The 7,271-nt window shown below is 42.2% G+C and overlaps 1 long non-coding RNA gene across 2 annotated transcripts; it reads right to left on the reverse strand.

Annotated features, from left to right (window-relative positions):
• Positions 1-1,257: 1,257 nt before the first annotated feature.
• On the reverse strand, positions 1,258-3,572 carry LOC121546799. Of its 2 annotated transcripts, XR_006657642.1 has the most exons (4): positions 3,386-3,572; positions 3,038-3,266; positions 2,878-2,900; positions 1,258-1,851 (listed from the first exon to the last, which is right to left on the reverse strand). It is a non-coding gene; the product is annotated as an uncharacterized LOC121546799 (long non-coding RNA). The 2 variants fall into 2 exon arrangements; XR_005996417.2 differs by lacking the exon at positions 1,258-1,851 and having other exon boundaries at positions 2,863-2,900.
• Positions 3,573-7,271: the final 3,699 nt, after the last annotated feature.

Below are 7,271 nucleotides of genomic sequence, written 5' to 3' on the forward strand. Positions count from 1 at the left end.
GGGTCTGCAGCTTACCATGAGGTATTCTATATCAGGTGAGCAAAAACTAGAGATTTTACTTCACACTTGAAGCAGCACACCAGTTGTTATTCATGAAAAACACATTCCTCCTCCTTTCGACTTCCCCGAAGCCACTGTCCGATCCTGCCACTGCATGGAGAAACCACTGAGTACTACGTGCATAGCTTCATCATCTAGCCACATTTCAGTAAGTCATAATATTGCAGCTTTTCAAGTCTCTCTAATAGGAGACGCTCGCACAAAGCTCATCCATCTTATTCTCGAGTGACTGGACATTTGCCAATAGAATGGAGGGGAGCACCATTCGGTTTTCTCTTCACTTCAATTTCACCAGGACTCCACCTCGTCTCCTGCGTCTACGCCTGCAGTGTTTTGGTAGCCCATGGATCAAAGGAATAGGGTCTGGTATGAACAGTGGAACAGCTTAGTCAGAGTTGAAGTCTTATTTGAAGGCGAAATCAAGGTTAGTAACTGTCGATCTGATGTCCAGAAGTGCTTGGCGGTCATACAGTGGCTTGCGAAAGTATTCACCCCCCTTGGCATTTTTCCTATTTTGTTGCCTTACAACCTGGAATTAAAATGGATTTTTGGAGGGTTTGTATCATTTTATTTACACAACATGCCTACCACATTGAAGATGCAAAATATTTTTATTGTGAAACAAACAAGAAATAAGACATAAAAACAGACAATTTGAGCATCCATAACTATCCATAAGCCACCTTTTGCAGCAATTACAGCTGCAAGTCTCTTGGGGTATGTCTCTATAAGCTTGGCACATCTAGCCACTGGGAATTTTGCCCATTCTTCAAGGCAAAACTGCTCCAGCTCCTTCAAGTTGGATGGTGTACAGCAATCTTTAAGTCATACCACAGATTCTCAATTGGATTGAGGTCTGGGCTTTGACTAGGCCATTCCAAGACATTTAAATATTTCCCCTTAAACCACCCGAGTGTTGCTTTAGCAGCATGCTTAGGGTCAATGTCCGGCTGGAAGGTGAACCTCCGTCCCAGTCTGAAATCTCTGGAAGACTGAAACAGGTTTCCCTCAAGAATTTCCCTGTAATTAGTGCCATCCATCATTGTCTGCATCAAAGTGGTGAAGTCTGTTGGTATCATCAGAAAGATTAGTGGTTTGGTTCATCAGGCTTGCTTCCTAACACTATGCTACATCTTTTAATTTATCCATATCTCATTTACTGCAATACAATGACTATCATTATCAGACAGGTGAGAGTGTTACAGAAAGTATTGATAGGGATTCTTATAATACAGTATTAAATGATGATTGTGTGACAGGTGTTACAGCAGGAGAAGGCCTGCTACTCTATCATCTCTTTCTAACAATCTTAATGAAGGACATCAGTGAGTGTTGCTGACTCATTTACATCATGTTAGTCCCTGATTCAGACAGAGACAGTATCCACTGATACAGTCACCTTACCTGGTAACACCCCCAGAGGGAGGTGGAGAGTATGGGGATTCCAGAATAATAGAAAGACTATCTCAGTGAAAGTGTGTGTGAATGTGTGTAGATGTGTGTTATTGACAGGGTCAGAGAATGACAGCTTTCCTCCTTCCCAGTCTAGCTGCACTCTGATCCTCTGGGGGTTCCGTCTCTCTGTGAGTAAAGTGGATTGCTTATTTGGAACATGTGTTTTATAATACCCATCACAAAACCACACATCCCAGGATCCATCCATAAACCACTTTCTCCCTTCCTCTGGACAATCTCTGTGATCACACCCAGGTCCCAGAATGTATTCTCCCCAACATCAATGTCCCAGCTGTGTGTTCCTGAGTTAAAGCTGGAGATGAACAGTCACTGGAGCTGAACAGAGAGAACACAAATACACTAGATTAATTCAAATGAAGGGGGAATACATGACTGTATATGATATATGATGCTATATATGTTTTGTGTTCTATATGTGAACATTACTTATTGGGAAATCCTCGTAAAACTTCACATCTGTAAATGTACAATCTGCTTTTTGATAAATACACTGAAACCGCGGCAGGTAGCTTAGTGGTTAAGAGCGTTGTGCCAGTAACCGAAAGGTCGCTGGTTCTAATCCCCAAGCCAACTAGGTGAAAAATCTGTTGATGTGCCCTTGAGCAAGGCACTTAACCCTAATTGCTCCTCTAAGTCGCTCTGGATAAGAGCGTCTGCTAAATTACAAAAAAAAAAAAACGGATTTGATGTTCCATGAAAATTGATGTTATGTATTTTAAAGATGCACTCCAGCTATTTTTTAAAAAACTTTTCCTGTTGAAAAACAATATCTCATGTATAAATACAGTAATGACTAAAAACACTATTTTGATAAAACAATTTTTTTACCCTTAAGTCTGTGAACAACTGCAAACTTCTAGGAGTTGTCCATTCAATGAGTTGGTCTGATGGGTGCACTGTGATTTCATCGGCCTCCCCCCTTGAACAATAGAGGAGTAATAGAGGACAAAATAGGAAAGCCCCCCCATCTCCACCACTTGTGCCATGTCATGAGGATACCTGCACTACATATTGAGATGAGCCTTTGTTAAGTAAATCAGGTGATAAATGAGGTGAAAGGAGACTGGAGTGCCATCTTAAAAATAATTCACTGTCTCTTTTTCTGTATTGGAGAGTCATAGTGATGTCATGGTCTACACTATATAATACCTTATTATACCCCTTAAATACTTACTGTCCTGAGCTATTTCCTGCATCTTCTCCCACACTCTGAACTGCAGGTTGCCCAGGTGCTTTGCTACATCTATCAGCGCTCCTGAAACCCTCTCTGGATCTGGCAGTGTCCACTGGGTTCTGGTACAGAACCCCAGAGAAGAGAAAGACATAATAAAGTCCCCTTACCTTTTCACTGTATCCTTGTAGTTCTGTAGGGAAACAAAATAACACATTAATAGATGTATTGATCATAGAAAATCAATCTAAAACATATGAATGTACTAATACAATGTTTATTTCATAATTGAAAGGGCTGTTGATTTATCAGAGGTAGATTAGTCCTTACCTGCAGGAATGAGATGTCCTCAGCTCCCAGCTCTTCCTCTATGGTTCTGATTGTGTCTGGAAGTGATGATATCTCTCTGCTCAACTCCTCAATCTTCTTCTTCATCATCTGACTTCTGCTCCTCTTCCTCCTTCAGTGCATCTATCCTGGCTCTCTCTTCCGCATATAGAAACTGATGAAGCTTCTTATACCCCATCTTAATCAGCCTCTCTGTGTGCTGGGCCTGGCTCTGGAGACAGCAGAGAGGAATGTAAAAGACATAATCAATAATTGATCATCCATAATTCCACAGAGTTATGGTAAATGTGTAAAGTATCACTCCATCTCAGCTTCACTCTGTATTCTTACCTTGATGTGGTTGGCTGTTTGATCACAGGCCAGTTTAACTTCTCCAAAGACCTTCAGTTTCTCCTGTAAGCGCTCCAATGCAGTCTTGAGTTCCTCCTGGAATGAAACAACATTATAAAGAGATGCTGTGTGCTAATGCTTAGTCTTCAATTGTTGTTTTGATTCTTGATCGTTTACAAAGATTATTCGTCCTTCTATAAGAAATATCAGTTTAGCTGAATAACTGCATGTTACAGCACTGTTCTGTTGTGAGCTTTGCTCCTTCCTGTTAAGCAGGAGTAGGGTGGAGCTCTCTGCAAAAGTTGTCATTTATATCAGCTTGAGTCTGTGCAGGACACTTCCACTAGATGTCAGTGTTTTACTTAAATATAACTGGATTTTAATGCTGCAAAATCCTAGGTGTTTGAAACTTACCAAAGAAACTGATCTAATTTTACTTGACTGTTAGCTGAATTCTGACTATCTATGTCTCTGGTCAGTTCAACTCCCTGGACACCAACTGTATGGAAGTGCGAAGCAGTCAACTTCAGCATCTGAAACCTACATTGGACTAGCTTTTACATTCAGTCTGCCAAGAGCAAGATGGTGCCTCCACCCCAACAAACCAACTCCCCAAACTAGGGCCAGGTATTCTGCTACAGAACATGTCAAAGTAAGTCAGAGATGTTCACGAGTACAAACTTTCCTCTGCAACACTATCATCCAGCTTTTCTCCCTCCCTCCCTCCCTCCCTCCCTCCCTCCCTCCCTCCCTCCCTCCCTCCCTCCCTCCCTCCCTCCCTCCCTCCCTCCCTCCCTCCCTCCCTCCCTCTATCAGCCAGGCAGGAGTAGAGGAGAGGAGCAGTGTTTGGTGTTGTTAATCTGTCTCTCCTCAGAACTCCAGAGTGAGGATCCTCAGAGTGCTCAAAGCTGGGATTCGGACTTTGTGGCCGCAGCCTGCGAGGAGACAGATAGGCCTGCCTGTTTTATATGTAAAGCTGCCAGCCATAAAGCACGTGCCCGCTGGGTATTTCACACAATTATTTTGTTGCTGCCAAACTGTGGTGGGGTCCCAGCATCTAAGAGGCTTTGCATTCTGGGAGCAGAGGAGAGGGAACAGACGCTGAGTATTGTGGGTAAATTTGGACGGGCATCAGGCAGGCCTTTCTCAGTCTTGCGTTTCTCCCACAGCTAACTGAGTCCTGCACTTCGGTGATAGAAAGGTACTGGGAGAGGAGAGGGCTGTTCTCTTTCTCCATCCCTCTCTTGTTGTCTCCATCCCCCCTTTATAAGAAGGTCTGGGATAATTAGTGAGCAGTGATATGGTCGGTAGGAGACAATGTTTTTGAACCCCCCGCAAGGCACTTTCACACTAATTGCTCCAGGGTAGCCAATGTGACCCCACTCTCTGAGGGTGTCTCAGCGGGAGTTGGGATATGAAAAAACACATTTCCAATTCATACATATAATACACACTTGTAAATGTGTGAAATAGGACAAATATAGGAACCCACCAAATTGTTATTGCATCAGCCAGAAGCCTCTTTTCCCATATTAGTCATCATATTGTCTTCTTGAGGATTTAGTGGATGGCCTTGTTTTCGTCTCTGGGTCAATGTTTTGCAATTGAACAGATAATGAAACAAGCAGTGAATAACTCTATAATGGACCTACTCTCCAAGGATGGTGATTTTGAATGGTTTCAAAGAGGTACATTACCATCCCGTACCACATCTTCACAATTTACCCAAGGCAGCTGCTGTCAACACAAGACGTGCCAGCACACCTACACATCAAAGTCTTATGTGTTTATTACATTCAGGCCCCAGTAAACTGTTAGAGATGGAGTCAGAGATATCTCTGCCATGTTTTGTCACCCGGGTGATACACGGCTGCCTCGCGTCACGATGCAGAATGCAACGACAAAGACGGGATATCTCATTTCACTCAGACTCCTTTTAATTTCCTGTTACACGGAGCATTGGTTTGGCTCTCCGGGCTAACAGCTCCCCTTTGAAGAAGGATTTGGAAATATACATTTTAATAAGGAGCATCGAAGCACAGCCAATGAGAGAGCAAAAGGAGCTAAAAGAAGATTGCATATCTGAAATTAGCTGATGGAGGGAAGGTGGGAGAATGAAAGAAAGAAGAAAAAATAATGGAGTGATTTGTAACAGCAAGGTGGTTTTTGTTTAATTGAAGAGGCCGGAAAAAAATTAAGCGGAACGTGATGCTTTGGGCAAAACATTTCAGTGTGTCCTCTGAATATAGAACAGTCCAGGTTCAGTTTTAATCTTCTCACTGTAATGCAACTCTCGGAAACCTTGCTGTTTGACGCTTGTTATTTTTTTCCACATAATGAATCAGAGACAGGCTCTGAGTGTAATTTATTGTTGGAAGACATGTTGCTGCCTCAGTCATTTCACAGAGTACGTTTTAGGAAGAAAGAGTTACACATATGCTTGGAATGAGTTACCTTATGATAATAAGTTCAGCACTGGGGTTTTCATGTTTCTAATATCATCCTTGTATCAAACTGAACCAAGGCATAAATTAATATGTACCTGTGTGTGTGTGTGTGTGTGTGCGTGTGTGCGTGTGTGTGCGTGCATGTGTGCGTGTGTGTGTGTGTGTGCGTGCGTGTGAGTCTGTCTGCTCAAGGATTACTTGCTATTCAAACATGAGAACTTAGCCAGTCTCCTGAAGTTGCTGTGAATAATCTTAACATGGTGTACCAGCGCCAGTCTCTCTTCCTTAATCGCTGTGGAAGGAAGAAAAAGCTAAAGAAGAGAGGAAAGGAAAAAACGTTTTTAGTTTTGAAGGTTGCCAGGAAGATTTAAAAAGGCAACAGCATTAGGTAGGCTTACACTAAAACTTCCAGAACCACTTTCTGTTCAACAAAACTCTCAGCATATTTCAGTAGCCTCTTTTATAGCATTACCAGGCAAGATCCCTCTTTCTCTCCAATCTCTCTTTCTCTCCCCCATCCCTCTATCTACATCCCTCTCTCCCCATCCCTCTATCTACATCCCTCTCTCCCCCATCCCTCTATCTACATCCCTCTCTTTCCCATCCCTTTTACTCTCTTTCTCTCCCCCATCTTCCTCCTCTTTCTGTTCTCAGTACCATGCTACAGGCATCCATTACTGTCACACTGTAGTGTGTTAAGACAAAGGACTCAGTAACCTATTCAGTTGGTGTGGAGCAGGAACAGTTGAGAGAGACAGTGTCAATAGATCAGGTGCAAAAATATCTGGTATTTAAGTGATGAAGAAGACTGGATCCGGAGTTGAGTATTTACAAAATGTCCAGATGGCAGAAAATTATAACAATAGTTGACAAAAATATATACCGTTATCTTGAAAAACAATAAACTTACTTGGCCACAATAGTATTACATTTGCATAACATTTTATTAATTTATATAATATATAATATAATAATATATAATATGCCATTTAGCAGACGCTTTTATCCAAAGCGACTTACAGTCATGCGTGCATACATTTATTTTTTTTGTATGGAATTTACCAGAGGCTCTTATTCAGAGTGATTTCAGTTAGTGTATTCATCCTAGCTAGGTTAGACAACCACATATCACAGTCATAGTTCCACAGTCTTAGTCATGTTCCGGTCTGCTTAAGGTGGTGGCTCTCCCATAGATACCAGAGGAGGCTGGTGGTAGGAGCTACAGTATAAGAGGACAGGCTCATTGTAATAGCTGGAATATAATAAATGGAATGGTATCAAACACATCAAACATACGGAAACTACATGTTTGACTCCGTTCCAAAGTTCCATTCCAGCCATTACAATGAGCCCATCCTCCTATAGCTCCTCCCACCAGCCTCCACTGATAGGCACCAATGTGATAGCAGCTGGGTCTGGTCTGCTTGACTGTATATGAA

Source organism: Coregonus clupeaformis, chromosome 30 (assembly GCF_020615455.1).
Source record: "Coregonus clupeaformis isolate EN_2021a chromosome 30, ASM2061545v1, whole genome shotgun sequence".
Classification (NCBI taxonomy): domain Eukaryota; kingdom Metazoa; phylum Chordata; class Actinopteri; order Salmoniformes; family Salmonidae; genus Coregonus; species Coregonus clupeaformis.